The following is a 19,157-nucleotide window of genomic DNA, read 5'->3' as shown; positions in this document are numbered from 1 at the left end:
TTCACTACCTGAGGAGAAGAATTCTGTCAGCTTCTCGATTGTGTAAACTAACGATCAAGTAAAACTACTTCCCAGAATGAGGGTAGATCTTAGGTTGGTTTCATAAGCAGGAATATTGGTTGTGGACTTTCCAGATCCTACATCCAATATTTAGCTCTTTTGCATGGAGTACCTCATTCCTGTCTCCTAACATGCTTGGGAAATTTTGCTACTGTTCTATGTATCTTCTCAGAGGCCAATCTGCTCAAGGTAATCAGAACCAAAAGAAAGGAGGAAAGAGTAAGCTATATGGAAAGCAGGAAAGGAAGCATGTATCCGGGAGTAAGAGAGGCTTAGAGGGACTCATGGAGAGGAGTGTACTTACTGAACCCTCCCTCCCACTCTAGTGCATATTCTCTCTCCCTTGCACACATGGACCCACATCCTCCTTCTCTCCACACACAGGCAGAGACCTCTGTGAAGTCTGGGCAGCTTGCATTGTGATGGCCCAGCTCCTGGTGGAGAACTCCCCAGCCCTTATCCACCGAGGGATGCACCAGGAGGAGTGATGAGCCAGAGATGAGGGATGTTTTCTATCCTTGGGAAGAAATCAGACTGTTGAGAGAAGGGACTGTCAACATTTTTCTAATTTCCTTTCTCATAAGGACTTTCTTCGTATCAGCCATTTAAAGATCTTAAACAAGGAATTCTTGCGGCTACCAACCTATTTCGCTGAGGCGTGGACAGTGAGCAGGTGAACATTGTCACCAACTTACCATATGCCAGAGGCTTCCCACACCTACATGCATGGGGTCAGCTCCACACACACGGAGCATCCTAGTGCCCCTACCACCCCCTGATTTTCTATGTCTTCTCACCTTACATCCTCATCCCTTCTTTTGGGTGTCTTCCTGCCATGGGCTCTTCCCAGGGCTAACCTCTGCCTCCTTCCAGGTGGCCCCAGCAGGCCAGCTTGGCCCCAAGGGCATGGCCATCACATTTGTGTGAGATGAAAATGATGCCAAGATCCTCACTGATGTGCAGGGTCGCTTTGAGGTCAGTAGCAGTGAGCTGACAATGAGATGCACATCTCCTACAGCAAGTCTGGATCTCAGGAAACTGGCTTCTCCAACCCTTCAGTCTCCGTTCCTTAGTGTATGTGTCCTGAACCATATAGTGCATGAAGTGGGCACCCAGTGCATGATGGCTTCATGACACCTTTATGCCCCCAACCTTGTTTCCAGGTTGGGATATTTGCTTATTTCTGTGTGGGGTCCCTCTCCTCTTTCATCCAATTATTTCTCTTTATGCACCCCCAGTCTACCCTCTGACCCCATACCCCACACAAGCCCTCGCATGTATAGGCATCTGAATTCTGCCAACCCCTCAGGGCTTCTCCATGACTTAGGGTAATGGCCATGTTTTCTCAGCAGGTACACGGCCACGGGAAAGGGCTCACCCATCCCTTCTGGAATGTGACACTCTGTTCAGGAGATGACAGCATGCATGAGGGTGGGGGGACACTACTCCCACCTGCACCCCCACGCTACCCCATGACTTCCCCCTTCTGCATCACCACCCCTCCTGAACCCCCATTCCCTTATTTATCAGAATTTTTCAAACAACATTAAAGTGAAATGTACACATATCTGTGGTATCTGTAAATATCAGAGTCTGGGGTGAGTGTCTTTTAGGGCAGGATTCATGGTGGATGTCTGTAAGGGGTTGGGTCTCACGTACCATGCTGTGGAGTCCAGGTGACAGGCCAGTCAGGTCCTTTCCTTTTCTTGTAGTCCCTGTGACTGCTTTGAGATGTTGGACCTGCCGGCACCACAGATGAGTCAGGAAGAGTCTCTCCTTTGCATTGTTGGAAGACTTTGAGAAGGACTGGTGTTGAGTCTTCCTCCAATGTTTGGTAGAATTCACCAGTGAAGCCATCTGATCCAGTACGTCTCTGTGATTTGATTACTGATTCCATCTTCTTACTATCTTACTAGTTATGGATCTTGTCAGGTTGGCTGTTTTACATGATTAGTCTTCATAGGTTTTGTGTTTCAATGAATTTGTCCATTTCATCTAGAGTTTCCAATGTTTTCACATATTCTTGTTATTTCAGTATGGCATTTACCTGTTCATTAACTGCTGGTTTTTAATTGTTAAACTCTTTTACTTCACAAAATATAGAGTACTCAGAAGTTGTGAAATTAGGAGAAGTTGGGGCAACTGGGTGGCTGAGTGGGCTAAAGCCTCTGCCTTCGGCTCAGGTCATGATCTCATCAGGGTCCTGGGATGGAGCCCCACATCAGGCTCTCTGCTCGGCAGAGAGCCTGCTTCCTCCTCTCTCTGTCTGCTTCTCTGCCTACTTGTGATCTCTGTCTGTCAAATAAATAAATAAATAAATAATCTTAAAAAAAAGAAATTAAGAGAAGTTTTTCAAAGAATGTAGGATAACTCAAACATACATGACCCATAAATAAAAACTGATATGTTTTATAGTTTATTCTTTCTAATTAATTTCTTTAAAAATTTTTTATTTGAACATAGTGAACACACAAGGTTACATTAGCTTCAAATAGAAAACACACTGATCACTTCTGTGATCACGTTATGCTCACCACAGTGTAGCTGCCGTCTGTAACCACACATGATGTGACAGTGATTCCCTGTGCTGTGCCTTTCATTCCTACCCCTCCTCATTCCAGAACTGGAGCCTGTGTCTCCCGCTCCCCTTCTCCCATTGTGCCCATCCCCCACCCCCTTGCCTCTGGCAACCATCAGTGGGTTCCCTATATTTACAGGTCTGATTCTGCTTTTTGTGTGTTTCTTTATCCACTTGTTTTGTTGTTTAGATTCCATGTATGAATGAAAATGTATGGTATTGTCTTTCTCAGTCTGGCTTCCTTCATTTAGCGGACATACCACCCTGTAATTCCATCCATTGTCAAAGTAACAAGTCTCTTCCTCATTTATGGCTGCTTAATATTCTATGGTTCATGTGTGGGTATGTGGGTTTGTGGGTGTGTGTGTGTGTGTGTGTGTGTGTGTGTGTACCACATCCTCCTTGTCTGTGTGACTCTGGGTGGCCACAGGGTGCATCAGTGTGGTTTTTGAAAAGACTTCACTCTGAATCTCATCTCAGATGAGGGTGCCCCCTAGTATATGGGTCCCTTCCCAGGTGCTACAGCTGAGGGAGACACTGGGTAGGGCCTGGCTGAAGACAAGAGAGGATCCCTGGGCCTTCTATCCTTGGTCCAGATGCCCCACACAGGGAGAAGTGTAAGGGTGTCCCCCACTGCTCTGCTCTCAAATGGATTCTGACAGAGAAGCCTGAATGGGGTCTGCACTGAATGTCAGGTAGAGATGTCTGGGCAGAGGCCTGGGCATCAGCGGGACAACAAAGAACCTTCCAGACAGCCCTGGACTCCACAAGGGTCAGCCTCAGGGCTGTGGCAGGGGGCACAGTAGAGGAGAGCTCAGGAGCCCTGGTGCCCTTTCTGAGGATTCTGTATCCCTTTGCAACTCCTCTCTCCAGCCCATAGATGGTAGTACAAGGGAAAACCACAAAGTAGAAACTATTTTTGACTCCTTCTTTCTGAATTTTTCAAAACTCAGTTAAACAAAATCATTTCTTATTTGGGAACAGCATCTCAATATCTACATCTTACTCCACAGTGTGGACATGTGCACTGGGGTTAGAAGACTAAGATCCCAGCTTCCCTAGGCTTCCGCTCCCTAGGGAAGATATAAGAGGGTACCCTGTGCTGGGCTCACAGCCAGAGTCACAGAAGTCTCTCTCCCAATGCAGCTGTCAGGCAGAGCTGACATTTTGTGTGAGTCCACTCCTGCCCCACAGGGGTCAAGTTTGAACCCACGGACTTATTAACACCACTCTTACCCCAGGGATTGTCTCCCATAATTGGGGGTTGAGAAAAGGCCCATATGTAGAACTAAGTCACCTCAAACCTCCTTGTCCCAATGACAGAGCCCAAGGAAGAGCCCCAACCCTTGTTCTTCCCCATCACCTCTCACACACTCAGCACCCCCATCTGCCTGGAGTCCACCAGGACTAATGTCATTATGTCCCTTTCTTCATCTCTGTTGGTCACCCCTGGCCCCCCAGATATTCTGCGCTCTCACTCCATGACGCTCTGCACACCCTATCCTGCCTCATTTCACGCCCCCTCCCTGCTCCTGAACCTACCACTGTGCCCCATGGAATGCTCAGCCCATGATCAGCAAATGTCCACATCCTTTCAGGATGTTCCCTTCACCTCACAGCTCCGACAGAATCCAGGTCCCCCTGAGGACCTGGCTACCTGCAGAGTCCTCTCCCACAGGGTATCTCATCTCCCATGGACCTGGCACGCCTGCCCTGGAAATATCTGGGCTCTCAGTTCATCCAACCTCCCTTCCTTGTTCTTCATTTCTTCATCTTTTAAAGATTTTATTTATCTATTTGACAGACAGATACAGAGAGAAAACAAGCTGGCAGAGCAGCAGGCAGAGGGAGAGGGAGAAGCAAGCTCTAGGCTGAGAAGGGAGACTGATGTGGGACTCGATCCCAAACCTGGGATCATGACCTGAGTTGAAGGCAGCCATATAACCACATAATCAGTGTTTGTTCTCAACTAGATTATGGTGCTGGCTGTGACACATCCCTTACCGTCAGCTTGAGGGAGTGCAACTGATTCCCGGCCCCAGCTGTGTGCTCTCAAATCTGACGCCATGTGCGCTCTGAGATGCCACTTCCTATGGAATTCCTCCAGCCAGTTCTTGAGAACAGCAAGGAAACTAAGGCAAGACTCTTCCTCTTCTGCAGGTTAACTGAGGCTCCAGGGCTCCCCGACACCCTGATGAACTTGCCTGACTCTGCACTGGGTCTAGGACGCTTCCAGACAATCTTCCTTTGTTGTTTCCTTCCCTGGGATTCAGACTTGCATCAAGATTTGCTGTTCTCCCAGCTTTTCTGGATCCTTCCCCATGTCTTCTCACAAGGGTTTCTCCTAACAAATTCCTGGCATTATCATGCTGTACTGGGGTCTGTTCCCCACAAACACTGAAACACCAGTGGCATCAGGAATGGCCCAGGAATTCAGGCAGAAAGATGGGGATTGGGGAAGAGCTCACACACACTGCCTGGCAGACCAGGTGTCCACTGACCACGCTGGAAGGTGGGACACAAAGGGCGGCTGAACTGCTGCAGGTGTTGCTGGAGGTGAGCCTAGAAACTGTCCTGGTCTGGGGGAAAGCTATGGCAGTTGGGATGACAGAAGCTGGTGGAAAATAATTGGGGTGGGGGCTGCAGAATCAGTGGGGTTCAGGTTGCTGGTGATCTCTACTGATGCATCATAGAAAGATCATGGGAATCTGAGGGCTGTTAACAAGCAGTGAGTGACTAGACAAGAGAGCCTCTGCAGTATCTTACAGAGGCAGCTGTGTCCTGTAGAGGAAGATGCATAGAGCTGAATGGCAGCTGAATCATAATGGGAGAGTGGAAAAACTCCAGAGAGGTTTGGACACTCAGCCACGGCAGACCTGTGATGTGGCACTCAGTGCCCCTGTGAGGAAAACCTAAGATCCTGCAGACTTGATCAAGTTCCTCCCAGTGGATGCCCTTCAGCACCCTCTGGACACACAGAGGAGGCTCGCCCTTCTCTATTAATGGTTAACACTTCCTGTGCTGTCAGATGGTGCAGAAGACTCACCCCTAGGTGCATGTGGTATCCACCCAGGAGTTTTGCAAGAACTACCCAGCATGCATGTGTAGGAACATGAGCAGCAGCCCTGGGACTGAACTCTGAGGGTGCTTGATCAAAGGACAGGAATGTCAGGCTGGCAAAGAAAAAATGCATTGACTGGGGGCACTTTTCAGGATGTGGATTTATCCAGGACCCCAGGACATGGGACAATCTCACTGTTGGGGTGGCTCTATGTAAACTGGAAAAAGTGTCCAACTCTCCACAAGGTTGACCTGGTAGTTGCCCCAGTAGACAGCAAAGGATGGGATCAAGAAGCTGAAGGAAGTGGACATGCGGAACGCAGGCATGATATGAGGCCAGAACACCCACCAAGGGATTATGTTCCTCAGGAAGATCCAGAAGACTCACCTTTCCCCAAAGCCAAGGTGCTGGCAAGAGGAAACTGCATCACTAAGAAATTTGAGTGTATTTTCCTCTATAGGGCAGGGATCATGTAAGGGACAGAGGTCCTAGAGTTAGCTCCTTAACATCAGTGGGGATGAAAGGGCCTTGAAGAGATGAGTGGGAGCTCCATGACCAGCAGATTGGATGAAGGAAATCCAGTAAGTACCCCCTGGTTATTCCCCTTTCCCCCAGTTAGTCAATCAAACACTCAAGTAGGTGCTGCTGGGTAGGGACCTTGTTGATATAAGTAAGGCCTCAAATCAGCTGACTTTAAGACAGGGAGATTCCCTTAGGTACAACTGTCCTGATCAGGTGAGTCTTTAAAGGGCTGGGCTCTTCCTGAGCAAAAAAGATCCTAAGTGTGAAAAGGATTCAATGTGAAGGGTTTTCTCTATTGTTGGCTTTGAAAAGGGAGGGCAAAATGGCAAAGATGCTTGTGGGCATGGGGACCATTCCAGCTGCCAAGGAAACGGGGACCTCAGCCTTGTAACTGTAGGAAACAGAATTCTTCCAACAGTTCTGTATGAACTTGAAGGAGCAGAACACATCAAGATGAGAACACAGTTTTGTGAAATCCTGAGTAAGAGCCCATCTACACCATGCCTGAATTTCTTTTTCTTTTTATATTTTTTTAAGTAGGGTCCATAGCCAACACAGGGCTTCAACTCATGACCCTAGGGCCAAGAGTCACACACTCTACCAACGTCGCCCGCCAGGAGCCCCCCATGCCTGGATTTCTGACTAAAAAACGATAAGCGAAATAACTGGTGTTGTTTTGAGCCATGAAGCCTTGGTAATTAGCTATGCAGTAATCGAAAATGAATACCCAGGCTCACTCTGCAACAAATAAACACATAGCACTTCTTCCCCTGAAATGAATTTATGAACTATTGTGCACACTAATTGCATGCAACAAAACCTTTCTCGATTTTTTTACTATATTCCCCTTTGTGATTTTTATGGAATGAATTACGTTCTAATAGAGACATATTTCATTCATTCATTCATTCATTTATTCAACAGCAATTAATTTAGTGCCTACTATGTACCAGGAATAGCTTTCTATGCTGCAGATACAGTTTTCACCAAAGTGGTCCAAATCACCTGTGCTAGTGTGTTCCCTATTCTAGAGGCTTCCCAGGAGTGAGATGGATCCATTGGAGCATTTTCAGTGAAGACATGACATGAGCTGACTCATGTCATCAGGATCGCTGACCCCTGTGGGGACAAGGGTCCTGGGTGGCAGGTGATGGGGAGGCACCAGGGCCCCAGTTCAGGAATCAGAGGTAGTGGACACAAGGGGAGGAGAGGGCCTGATGGATGAGAGAGACAGAGAGAAGGGCTGCAGATGCAGGCTGAGGGAGAGAAGCAGAGGTAACAAATTCTAAAACAGGAATTCTCAGACTTAAATATGCTGGCATATAGATTTTTAATTCATATATATTTAAAGGGCTTAGCAAGATATTCTGTGCATCTGGTATTAACTACACTCTGTGGGGCTGCCTGAAAAACAGTTGCCTCCTCATGGTAATCAGATAATACCTAGAGCCCCAATAACCACGCCCATGCCTTAGGTCTGGACTCACACACAGGGAATGCATGGACATGGGGGAAGTGCATTTCTACTGCTTTGAACACTTGCCACTTCCAGGTGATCCAAGCGTGGACAGGCTTCCAGCTGAAATACACAATAACAATTGTGTATCCCTGCACTGAGGGTATGTCCAGGACTCGCACAATCTTGGGGCTAGGGAATGAAGATAATTTCAGAACACAGCAGTCACTGATACTGTTTGGGGAAACGGAAGAGCTCTGTGAGTCTGACTGCTGTGATATACAAGTTTACACATTTCTGTGGGAAGGGGCCAAAATCACTTTCACGGACTAGACTGCTGATGTTCAGGGATTATCAAGACTGTGCTACCAAGACAGTGAATTCACAAAAAGGACACTGGTCTCAGTGAGAATTTGCAGCTGTTGCACCAGACCCAGCTTCTTGAGGTGTAAATAGAAAGCCCTGTCCCTCCATCTCTGTTCCCAGGGCTGCTCGCTCTCTCTCTCTCTCTCTCTCTCTCTCTCTGGTAGCAAATGCCCTGGGGTGAGTTCCCTCTAGAAGAGTCCAGACAGAGAGACAGAGGTGAGGGTGAGAGGTAAGAAAGTCCAGTTCAGCAGATACTCCGGAAAGGACTGCGAAGAAGAGGGGCTGAGTCCAACCTGAGGGTCTCTGCCTGGATTCCTCAGAGCCCCTGGGAAGACAGGGTGACAAAGTGATCACCTGATCACCGTGTAGGAGGAGAGGGGTCAGGGCAAAGACTCAGATCCCCAGGAGGGACTGGTCTTCAGAGTCTCAGAAGCAAGGGCAGCGGTGCCCTAGGGTAGCCCAGCGCCAGGGAGTCCCCATCTCCCCGGGTTTCACTTCTCCCTTTTACAGCCTGTATCTGGTCCGCCTGCCTGGATACCCATGACGCGCAAAAACTTCGCACTCCCATTGGGTGACAGGTTTCTGGAGAAGCCAATCAGCGGCTCCGCGGTTCCACATTCTGAAGTCTTTAGCAGGCCCGCCAGGACTTTGCTACTTCTCCGACCTTGAAGGTCTGGGTCGTCGAGTCCCGGAACAGACTGCTGTTGCTTGCTTGTGCCGTGGCCGTGACCGAGACCTGGTCAGGTGAGTGCGGGGCGGTAGGAAAAGGCAGCTGCGGGGCGGGAGCGAGGGGACCTCCTTGCGGGGACGCGGGACTCCCGGGGAAGGCGCCTCACCGTCGCCCCCTCCCGAGACCCCCCAGCCGCCCCCGGCCCCGCTGGGGTCTGTGCTCCCACTTCTCTCCCCATCTCCTCCCTGCTCTCCCCCACTCGGTGCCCGCTCCCCCTGCCCTCGTGGCTGCATCCACCTGAGCCTTGGGCCCGGCGAGGAGGAGGGTCGGGCGGGGTCGCAGCCCCTCCATGCCCGCAGGCTCCCTCCCGGTGAGGTATTTCCACACCGGCATGTCCCGCCCGGCCCCGGGAGCCCCACTCTCCGCCACTGCCCTCCTGTCTCCCGACCCCTACTGCTCTGCATTTTCCTCCCTCATCTGCTCCCCTCTCCATCCCTATCTGTGTTTCTCTTCCCAGGGAACTGGGGACTCTTAATGTCTGGTTGAAATTAAAACTCTGGGGGCACCTGGGTGGCTCAGTGGGTTAAAGCCTCTGCCTTCAGCTCAGGTCATGATCCCAGAGTCCTGGGATCGAGCCCCACATCGGACTCTCTACTCCGCAGGGAGCCTGCTTCCCTTCCTCTCTCTCTGCCTGTCTCTCTGCCTACTTGTGATCTCTCTCTCTCTCTCTCTCTGTCAAATAAATAAATAAAATCTAAAACAAACAAAACAAAACAAACAAACAAAAAACTCTGGATGCAGTTTGTTTGCTTCAGTGCTTGCCTGGAGGGGTTGATGGGTTACTTAAAAAACGGAGGATTCCTAGTGTTCCGGAGAGGAAATAAAAGCACTGAGAGCCTGCCAGGTTCTGCAAGTTTGCTGGGCTTCCTCTGGGGGTGGGGAGAAGAGAGGCTGCAAGGAGCCAGCATGGACTGTGCCCAGCCTGTGCTACTTGCATCCTGGGCTTTGACATGGTCACTCCTCTGCTGGGTCATCATCACTGCTCCCTTGACCCTGTCCCTTCAGTAGAACCTGTCTGATGTCCCATCTGATGTCCCATCAGGCCCTGCGGTCACAGGGACTTGGATCTCCCCTGTCTCCAGGACCTTGTGCAGCAAGAGCTTCCTGTGAGCAGGACAGTCTAGACTCAGAACTGGGTCAGGACTCAGCCCCCAAGTTTTGCCTGTCTTTTCTCCTCCTCCTTCCCTCCCCCATCCTTCCCTCTCCTCCTCCTAGTCCCCCTCCCGTTTTTTTTTTTTCTTTTTCTTTGGAGGCTTAGGCCAGTTCTTCTCCTGTAAGAGTTCTGGTCTCATGTCCCTCCGGATTCATAGAGTGATGAAGCAGTGTCTAATCTGAATACACATTTGTCTGGAATATATGACCCGTAAGACTATGCACAACTTTGCTGAAGGAAGAACTGTCGTTGTTTCCTGTGCTGTGCAGGAGGGATGGTGTGGGAAGGAGGACATGGGGACGTGGAGGAGACACCACTGGTGAGAAAAGTGACAGCTGCCACAAACAGCTGTGGCCTGAGACTCATCTAGAAGAGAAGTGCTTTTGTGGATCATTTCTCCAAGTGATAATTGAGCGTCAGACACAGGAACACTACTATAGCATCTAGGACACCTCAGTGAAGTAGAAACAGACCAAATGGGACCACCTGGTGGGGTGTATGTGCTGGTAGTGAGGGGCAGACTATGCTAGTAACTAAGGGAAGTGTGTGTGTTAGAGGTTGGGAAGTGCAGTGAGGGAGGGGACCCAGAGGAGACCTGCGTGGGGACAGGGAAGACGGCTACTTTACTGGGGTGGTACATGTGAGCCTCACTGAGAACATGAGCTCTGAGGGGATTGAAGGACATGAAGGAATTTTGTAAGAGGAGGTCTGGGGGTAGTTCTTTCCAGGCAGGGAACCTCTGGTTCACCCTCACTAGGGCAGGGGAATGTCCTGTGTTCAAAAAAGGGTGAGGAGTGGAATCACAAGAAATGTCTTGATGGAATCCCATCTGTGGCAGACTGGCAGAAATAGAGGGAGACAAGGATTACCCAGGCAGCACGATGCAGGAAAGAAACAACATGGTTGAGTGTAGTGATGGTGCTTTCCTAGAGAATTAAAAGGTCTGACAAATGAGGGGGGAAATATTCCGAGAGGACGACCTCTCAGTTTCCACAAAGTTGAGACAGACCTTTCCACATACAGAATGATTCTTTTTTTTTTTTTAAGATTTTATTTATTTATTTGACAGAGAGAGATCACAAGTAGATAGAGAGGCAGGCAGAGAGAGAGAGAGAGGGAAGCAGGCTCCCTGCCGAGCAGAGAGCCCAATGCGGGACTCTATCCCAGGACCCCGAGATCATAACCTGAGCTGAAGGCAGCGGCTTAACCCACTGAGCCACCCAGGCACCCCTACAGCATGATTCTTGCAGCTAAGACCCTGCTTGGATAACACAACTCAGCCTGCAGGTCATCTCCAGCAGGGGACCCAGAGTGATAACTATGTTGCTCTGTGACTGTGCAGGGTAACAGCCTGGTAAGTGCAGATTTATGAACACATCCAGCGCAGAGACATTCCTACCCTCCATTCCTCCCATCTGTCACCTGGAACATCCCTGTGCAGGTTCTATAATAAGGCCCAATGGTCCCCACCTCCTGGTCCACATGCCCTTATGGAATCTCCTCCTACTGAGTATGGGGTGGGGGTACCTAGAATATCTTTTAACCAAAGAAATCTGTCAGTGGTGACCTTGGAATATAAACAATCATGAATTCCATTTGCCTGCTGAGTTTCTACCATCTTCTCCACCTGTAAGCTCTGATGAAGCAAGCAGCTGTGTTGGAAAGACCAGAAACTCAGGCCAGCCTGCTGCCTACATCCATCAAGAAGCTGAGGCCCCCAGTCCACCAGCCCACAAAGAACTACTCAGTCCTCCCCAGAGGTCAGCCCTCCCCTTTCTTGAAGACAAACATCCCATTTTCTCTTTCCAACATGAATGTCAAGTTCTTACCAACCTACTTGCATTCCTCTCACTCTATCTGGAAAGGCCCATGAGGGAACTACTGTCAGGCTACCAGAAAGTGCCACCTTCACGTCACTTCTCACCTTGGAGAGCAGGCCTCACCAGGAAGTCAGCTGGAAGAAGACAGGTCACAGATAGCAGGATTGGTAGGTCATGAATGCTCACCCCAGTGTCTCTCAGGCTCACTCGGGCTGTGCTTTCAGGCTATGAACAAAACAGTAAGTGAACTCTGCCCACCCATGGCTGGTCTCCCCACTTCTGTATGCAGCCCACCTCACACCCCAGATGCAGACTCCACTGATTCCCTACAGCCCAGAGGTGCCCTCCTTCCCCTCCACCTCCAGCAAACACACTCCATCCGCCAACGTACAACCAGCTCTCCTATCCCCTCAAACCCCATGGATTCCCTTACAGGGACAGTGAGAAATGCATACGCCTGACAAGACTCAGTGCTAGAAAAGGAGAAGCTGTCAGAGCCACAGAAGGTGGTGACCCTTACTGAGGCAGATGAACAGTTTTCAGTGGTCAAAAAAAAAAAAAAATGGTGTGCACTTCGACTCAGCACCTGACCATTTTGTTAGTCATGGCTCAACCAATTGACTCAGTTAAGCTCATAGTGACCCTGGTTTTCTTCCCTATAAATTGGAGTTGGTACCTTTCCCTATATCACAGGGTTATTAGGACATTTTAAATGATTCAATTCATATAAATCCCTTAAAACTGTGTCTGACGCTTTTATCGAGAAGAACCCTGGGGAGGAAGAGAGTCCCACCAAAGTAATTCCTGTTCTCTTCTTCCTACCATGATGTGTACCAGTTCGCCCCCTCACTCATCACCCCGAGCCCCTCTCACTTTCTTACCTGCTGCAGATGGAACTTGTAACCCATGTGGTGGGGTGGGGGTGGGGCAACCATGAATCGGCCAGAGTGGACACAAGGATGAGGAATTCTCAGAGCAGGGTGCATGTGCGCACGCGCACACTCACACACACACACACACAGGCATACGTATGCATATGGACACTCATACATGCTTGCACGTGCTCACTCACACACGTATATACAAACCTCCACACAAATTCCTGTACACATTTCTACAAGATTGTGAACCTGCCCTCCCCAGACAGACATATGTACATGACACCTCTGCATCACATTTCCCACTTTATTTGGGGTCTGACTTACTCTTCCTCTGCCTAAGAAATCTAGGATCTTGATGGCAGTTGTGCATCGACTGATGAACTGATAAAGAAGAGGTGGTGGACAGATAGATACATAGATAGACAGGCAGACACAATGGAATATTACTCAGCCTTCAAAAAGAAAGTAACCTTGCCATTTGCAAAGACCTATGTGGAACCAGAAGTTATTATGCAAAGTGAAATAGGTCTCTCAGAGAAAGATAAATACCATTTGATTTCATTCATATGTGGAATTTAGAAAACAAAACAGATGAACATAGAAGGGAAGAAAAAGTAAAATAAAAATAGAGAGGAAGGCAAACCATAAGAGACTCTTAATGAGGGTTGCTAGAAGGGAGGTGAGTGGGGGGGAAGGGATAATTGGGTGATGGGCATTAAGGAGGGTACATGATGTTAAGAGCACTGAGTGGTATATGCAACTGACTAATCGCTAATTTCTACCCCCAAACCTAATAATAAAGTATATGCTAACTAAAATGAATTTAAATAAAAATGTTTTTTTTTTTTTTTAATTTAGGATCTTTAGGGAGAAGAACCAGAGGATTTTTTTCCCACCAAAGAGACCTCCTCGGCAGGAACTCTGGTACTCTCTGGATTTCTTGCATACCTGCTCCTGGAACCCTCCTACAGGAGCGGGAGATGTGACCTTAGCTCGAGATCCTGGAATCCAGAGGCAACCATGTGCATTGTCCCAGGTGGTGTTGGGGCTCTGGGGTCCAGCAGGTCTCCAGCCTCCCACCTTCTCCTAGCCTGCCCTCCCACCAGCCAGGGATACCACATCCCACCCCCATCCCCAGGAGCCAGTAGCCTCCATATCTCTTTCAGAATAAATAGGAACAGAAGTTTCAGTTGAACCCTTGGGGTGAGACAGGTATAGATCAGAATGAGGAGACTAGATCTCCTTTCCACCTGAGTTCTTGTTCTTCTAGAACACAACTCTAGCAACTATAGTTCCATCAATCTAAACCCCTGCTAAAACAACCCCAGAGATCAGAGCATCAATGAGCACCTGGCCAGGAAAGCCCCCTTGAGGAGCATGGTGGGCTGGGCAAATGGATCAGAGGTGAAAAGGAAAACAGGGATACCCTGTGCCCTGCTGGAAGTCTCTAGAAAGCTCCTGGGTCCTTGATATGAGGCTCCACTGCTCATCTCTCCTCCACTCCCCCACTGTCTCATGGTGATGGGCCCTGGCATCCTTTCATGCTGCACGTGGCACGTGTATCTCTCATCTCCAGAAGGCAGCACAATGGCCACCCACTTCTGGATGGTTCCATCCCCTTCTGCCTGGTCTCCACAGGCTCCTTGTTCTAGACCTGGTGCTCCTTGGCCCACTACAGGTCATAGTCATCTCTGCAGGGGAGAAGCCCAGGTTGCACAGCCCCACAGGGTGACCCCACAGTCAGAGAGAGGGTGGCTGGTCACCTGTGTTCTGGGAGGCTCTGTGGAAGAGCAAACAGGGAGCACTAAGACAAAGCCTTCTGGAAAAGCATCAACTCCACAGACCAAGATGTAATACCTGGGGAGGGTCTGGCTGCTTGCCAGGGCGAGGCAGGGAGTGTTCCCTATCGGGGCAGAAGTAATCGGCACTAGCCAGGCCCGGGGCCCAAGGCAAGAGGGTGAAAACTGCTTCTAACATTCTCTTCCAAGGGCTGACCCTTTTCAGAGACTCTCCACCCGCTTATGAAGCCTGGAACTCAGTATCTCTAGTTCAGTATTGATAGGTCCTCACAGCTACTGTGTCTCTGGTTTGAGGAAGAGCCTGAAGAGTGAGAAACCTCCATGAGCCTCAGAGCTACTACCATGCTCTCCCGCAAGAACGTTCCCCAGCGTGGGCCTAAGAAGTGTGTGCCATGGCACTGCCCAGGGGACTCGGGATGGGCCGCTGTCCTCAGCGCATGGCCCCCCATCCCACACTAGATGTCTTCCACCTCTGTGTGTGAGTAGCTCTGGAGAAAGGGTGGCCCCAGGCTGGACTAGGAAGTGCTTGTAGGGCTGGGCTGTGGGGAGTCCTTACCAGTGCCGCTGATGTTCTTGTCCTAAACCCCAAGTGTCTCTGCAGCAATAGGAACCGCGGCTTCTTGAGTCCATCTTGTCCCTCAATGAAGTGCCCACTGGCCTCCTGTCTCTGCTGGGGTAGCAGCAACAAAGAGACTACCATGGATGGCAGAGGTTCCATGTTCAAACTCAGTCACTGTCATGTCCTGGTCATCCCGTGCCACCCCAAGGTCCCATTATCCTCCTGGAGCTCCAGCCACAGTGACCTGCAAGGTCAGGGTCCTGCCCAGGACCAGGCAGTGTCAGTCAGGACAGAGCACATCTCCGGAGCCCCCAGCATTTGTCTCTGCATCCCACCCCCACCAGCTTCTCAGTAGGGAACATTCACTGTGTAGATTGTGCTAGTTTGACACAGTAAGAATGACATACTTGGTCTTGCTCCTCAGTTCCTGCACAGCTCTTAACACCTCTGTAACAGCCTGAGTGATGGGAGTCATAGGAACAGGTCTTCTAAGAGTTTGTTCTCAGATCCTGAAAAACTGCTGGAAAGATCCCTGTCCCATCCTTACACACTGTACCAAACCTCCCCGCATGCCATCTCTCTTCTCTGATGCTGTGAGCCCTGAGAAGGCAGGACTCTGTCGGGACCTGAAACAGAACCATCTGGCAAACTGGAATTCATGTTCCTATATGGATCTGCTGGGAAAGTCTGAGCAGCCTCCCTCTTCAGCTCTAATTGTGCTTCTTACTGGATTATGCCTGGATGCCACATGCAGGGTCCTCCACTGACTGATTCATATGCTAAACCCTCCAGATATTAACTAGAAATGATTAACTACACCTATCTCCTGACCTCCCTGTGTCCAATGTCACCCACACCTTGCCCACTCTAACTGCTTGGGACCTCACCCCCACCCCCCCATAAACCCAGATCATGTGTACAATCTGTACACATCAGGGTCTACACAGAGTTGCAGCTCATTCATGAACTTTCCCCGACCACTGGGGGTCTGGTCTATGAACCCTATAAACTGTCTCTGTTTTTCGTGTGACATCTATGGAGGCATCGGTCTTTAGTAGCTCTCAGTCTGCCTCACACATTCAGTCACGTGATCTCAGAAGATGTGATCTCCACATCTTCACTGTAGGCTCTGTGAGGACAAACACTAGCTTATACTTTCTGGTTCCTCCCCTACAGGGACCTAAACTGTGTCCATGACCCACTGAGTCTGTTAGTTAACTACTTAATGACACAAGGACCCTACCCCCCTGAGCAGACTGTCCCTGCTTCACTCTCACATGACAGCTTGTGCGCACCTGCCTGCTCCAGCCTGACAAGAGGATCTCACACTCCTGGGGGTCAGGGTCAGGGGTGTGCTTGGCCCCTCTGCTTTCTCCCAGGCCCCAAGCTGCTGGCTGTCCCAGCTGCTCTTTGTCCAGACTGAGCCCCGGGGTTTAGCGGTAGGGTCGCTGCACATTCCTCAGGTTTGGGGGTTACTTTTTATCTGGCTCATGAAGATCTTGGTCTCGTCATTCAAAGAACTTGGCTCCTTCATGCACCACTCGACTCCAAACTGTCTCCCTCTCCTCAGGGTCATAGTAGAGGAAGGTCCATGAAGCCCAAGGCAGGAAATGCAGGACCTCCTAGAGCAGCTCTGACCCCGCTGAGGGGGAATACTGCTGAGAGCGAGCGCTGTCCTGAGCTGAGCAAGGAAGCCAGGGGAGGGGGAGTTTCGGAGGAGGCTCCAGGATTAACTGAGTGAGGACCTAGTGATGCACCTGTGGGGAAAGCATGTGTATCTGTGTGTGTGTGTGTGTGTGTGTGTGTGTGTATGCCCACACACACGTGTGTTGTGTGACAGGAGAGACAGGGCACACAACATAACACAATGGGAGACAATGACACAACAAACCTCCCTGTCCCTCACCCCCTGTGACAGTCATATTCCAATCCCACACCCATGGTGTCCCCATAAAATGCACAGATTGTGTGTGATTTCCTGCAAAGCAAACACTCTTTGGCATATCCAGATTAAAACAAACAAACAAACAAAACCTGTGCTACTTTTATCAAAACTCACTGGTGTCTTGCTCTTCCCAGCCGTGTAAAGATGACATGCAGATCACACCCCATAGCTGTGTGAGAGCTGAACATTTGAACCCATGCTGTCCGCGCTAAGTATGCAACAGAAATCATCGGCCATTGCCAAAAAGAACCGTTTGAAGAACATTATAAATGAGCTGCAGGCAGGAACGTCCTGGGAACAGTAGAACTTTCTGTAATAGTAATGATGGGTGTTAAGTTCAGCAAACATGGAAATGGTGTCATCAGAAGCTCATGCTGTCCTCTGAGCTGTGAAGCCAAGCATCAAATGTTTACACAGTGCACTTTCTGTTCACAGGATCCTCTTGTTCACAGGCATTACTCCTCCAGTAAATGATCATCTGAGATGGTTGCCAGAGAGGAGGGGGTGGGGTCTTGGAACATGCGGGAGGGGCAGTGGGGACACAGGCTTCCAGTTCCAGAATGAATAAGTGACGGAAATAAAAGTCACAGCACGAGGAAGACAGATGATGATACTGTCATAGGGCTGCATCGGGCAAATGCGAGCTACACCTGTGAGGAATAGAGTGTAACATATGAACTTGTCACATCATTACTTTGTACCCCTGAGACTAATGGAATATTATGTGTCAACTATACCCCCAATTTAAATACTCTTAAAAATTATTTTCTTGGGGCGCCTGGGTGGCTCGGTGGGTTAAAGCCTCTGCCTTCAGCTCACGTCATGATCCCAGGGTCCTGGGATTGAGTCCCAAGTCAGGCTTTCTGCTCAGTGGGGACACTGTTCCTCTTCTCTCTCTGCCTGCCTCTCTGCCTACTTGTGATCTCCATCTGTCAAATAAATAAATAAAATCTTTTTAAAAAATTATCTTCCCTACAATTTCATCTGTTTTTAACATTTTACATTAAATGAATATACACAGCGAATTCTAATATTGGATATGATAATTGATTAAATGTATAATGTATATTTAACTTACACAAAGTAAGCTGCAAACAATTAAAAATATAAATAACTAAACGTCTGAGAAGATTCGATACTGTCTGTGAATATTTGGATGGAAAACATGTCACTGGGCAGGCCTGGTCCTCCCACAGCACTAAGATGGCAAAAACCACTGACCATGATGTGAAACCTGTTAAGAGTCACTTAATAAGAAATCTTGCAATTGGAGGAGAGAAATGGGAAACAAACTCCTGTTCAGAGAGTCGGCTTTAATGACTTGTTTATGAACAGTGATGTCAATACTCTCTTTAGCTTTAGCAGAGAGAGATGTTACTCATTAGGGTATCTGGATTAATTTGAGAAAGGAAGAATTAATTAGCATACAAAAGTAATACGGGAATCAAATAGGAAAAGCAGTCCATACTATTTTTCAAATTTAACTGACGGGATGTCTGACATGACAGGTACATGGAGCAGACCAGGGAGATACCGGGGTGGTTCAGAGTCAAGTGTTCAGGGAGCTTCAGAGTGTGCAGGGAGGACGGTGTGTCAGCAGAGCCGTCTAGAACCAGAAGGAACACACAGGCACAGGAACACAATTGTGGCCCTGCTGGGACTTCTCCCACCCCTGCCCCTGAGTGGGAACCTGCGGACTCAGGCACCAGGGCATCTCCACAAGATCACCAGAGCCAGAGCTCAGCAGAGCGGGGCTTCTCCATCTGTTCATTCCTAAAGCCCAGGCCTTGTTCGTGGCCCTTGGTGGCCACCACTTGCTCTGCTGCAGGGCTGCGCCCATGTGGGCAGAGGTCATGAACATCTCAGTCCCCAGCAGCTCCCAGAGGAGGGAAGGGCCGATAGGCATTTCTTGGAATCAAGCCCAGCATCGGGCTCTCTGCTCAGCCAGGAGCCTGCTTCCCTTCCTCTCTCTCTGCCTAACTGTGATCTCCGTCTGTCAAATAAATAAATAAAATCTTAAAAAAAAAATTATTATCCCCACAGAATAACAAGCATGAGGATTGCCCATACATGAGCTATTGTGGCAATTTCTCTGAAGTTTACCTCAGGTTGTCTAGCTTAGGCAAACAACAAATGTTTAAAGATGATCAGAGCTAGAATTTAACATCTATAAAGACGTTACTAAAACATAATTTCTCTCTATTATAATAACCCTCATTTTCAGAAA

The 19,157-nt window shown here is 49.1% G+C and overlaps 1 protein-coding gene and 1 long non-coding RNA gene across 5 annotated transcripts in view; both read left to right on the top strand.

The window, feature by feature from the left end:
* LOC123387558 (saoe class I histocompatibility antigen, A alpha chain-like) overlaps positions 1 to 19,157 on the top strand; it is a 156,423-nt gene that overhangs the window by 102,861 nt on the left and 34,405 nt on the right. The gene's annotated exons all lie outside the window — the stretch shown is intronic.
* Positions 8,646 to 17,717, top strand: LOC123387566. Of its 4 annotated transcripts, none has more exons than XR_006602003.1 (5): positions 8,646 to 8,787; positions 11,094 to 11,686; positions 11,792 to 11,913; positions 13,486 to 13,663; positions 17,065 to 17,717. It is a non-coding gene; the product is annotated as an uncharacterized LOC123387566 (long non-coding RNA). The 4 variants fall into 4 exon arrangements; XR_006602004.1 differs by lacking the exon at positions 17,065 to 17,717 and having other exon boundaries at positions 8,647 to 8,787; positions 11,094 to 11,280; positions 11,561 to 11,686; positions 13,486 to 15,927; XR_006602001.1 differs by lacking the exon at positions 17,065 to 17,717 and having other exon boundaries at positions 13,486 to 15,927.

The sequence above is a fragment of the Mustela putorius genome, unplaced genomic scaffold (genome assembly GCF_011764305.1).
Source record: "Mustela putorius furo isolate JIRA1106 unplaced genomic scaffold, ASM1176430v1.1 tig00003856_pilon_pilon_pilon, whole genome shotgun sequence".
In the NCBI taxonomy this organism is placed as follows: domain Eukaryota; kingdom Metazoa; phylum Chordata; class Mammalia; order Carnivora; family Mustelidae; genus Mustela; species Mustela putorius.
Note: the sequence above shows the minus strand (reverse complement) of the source record. Positions and strands in the feature narration are given on the sequence as shown.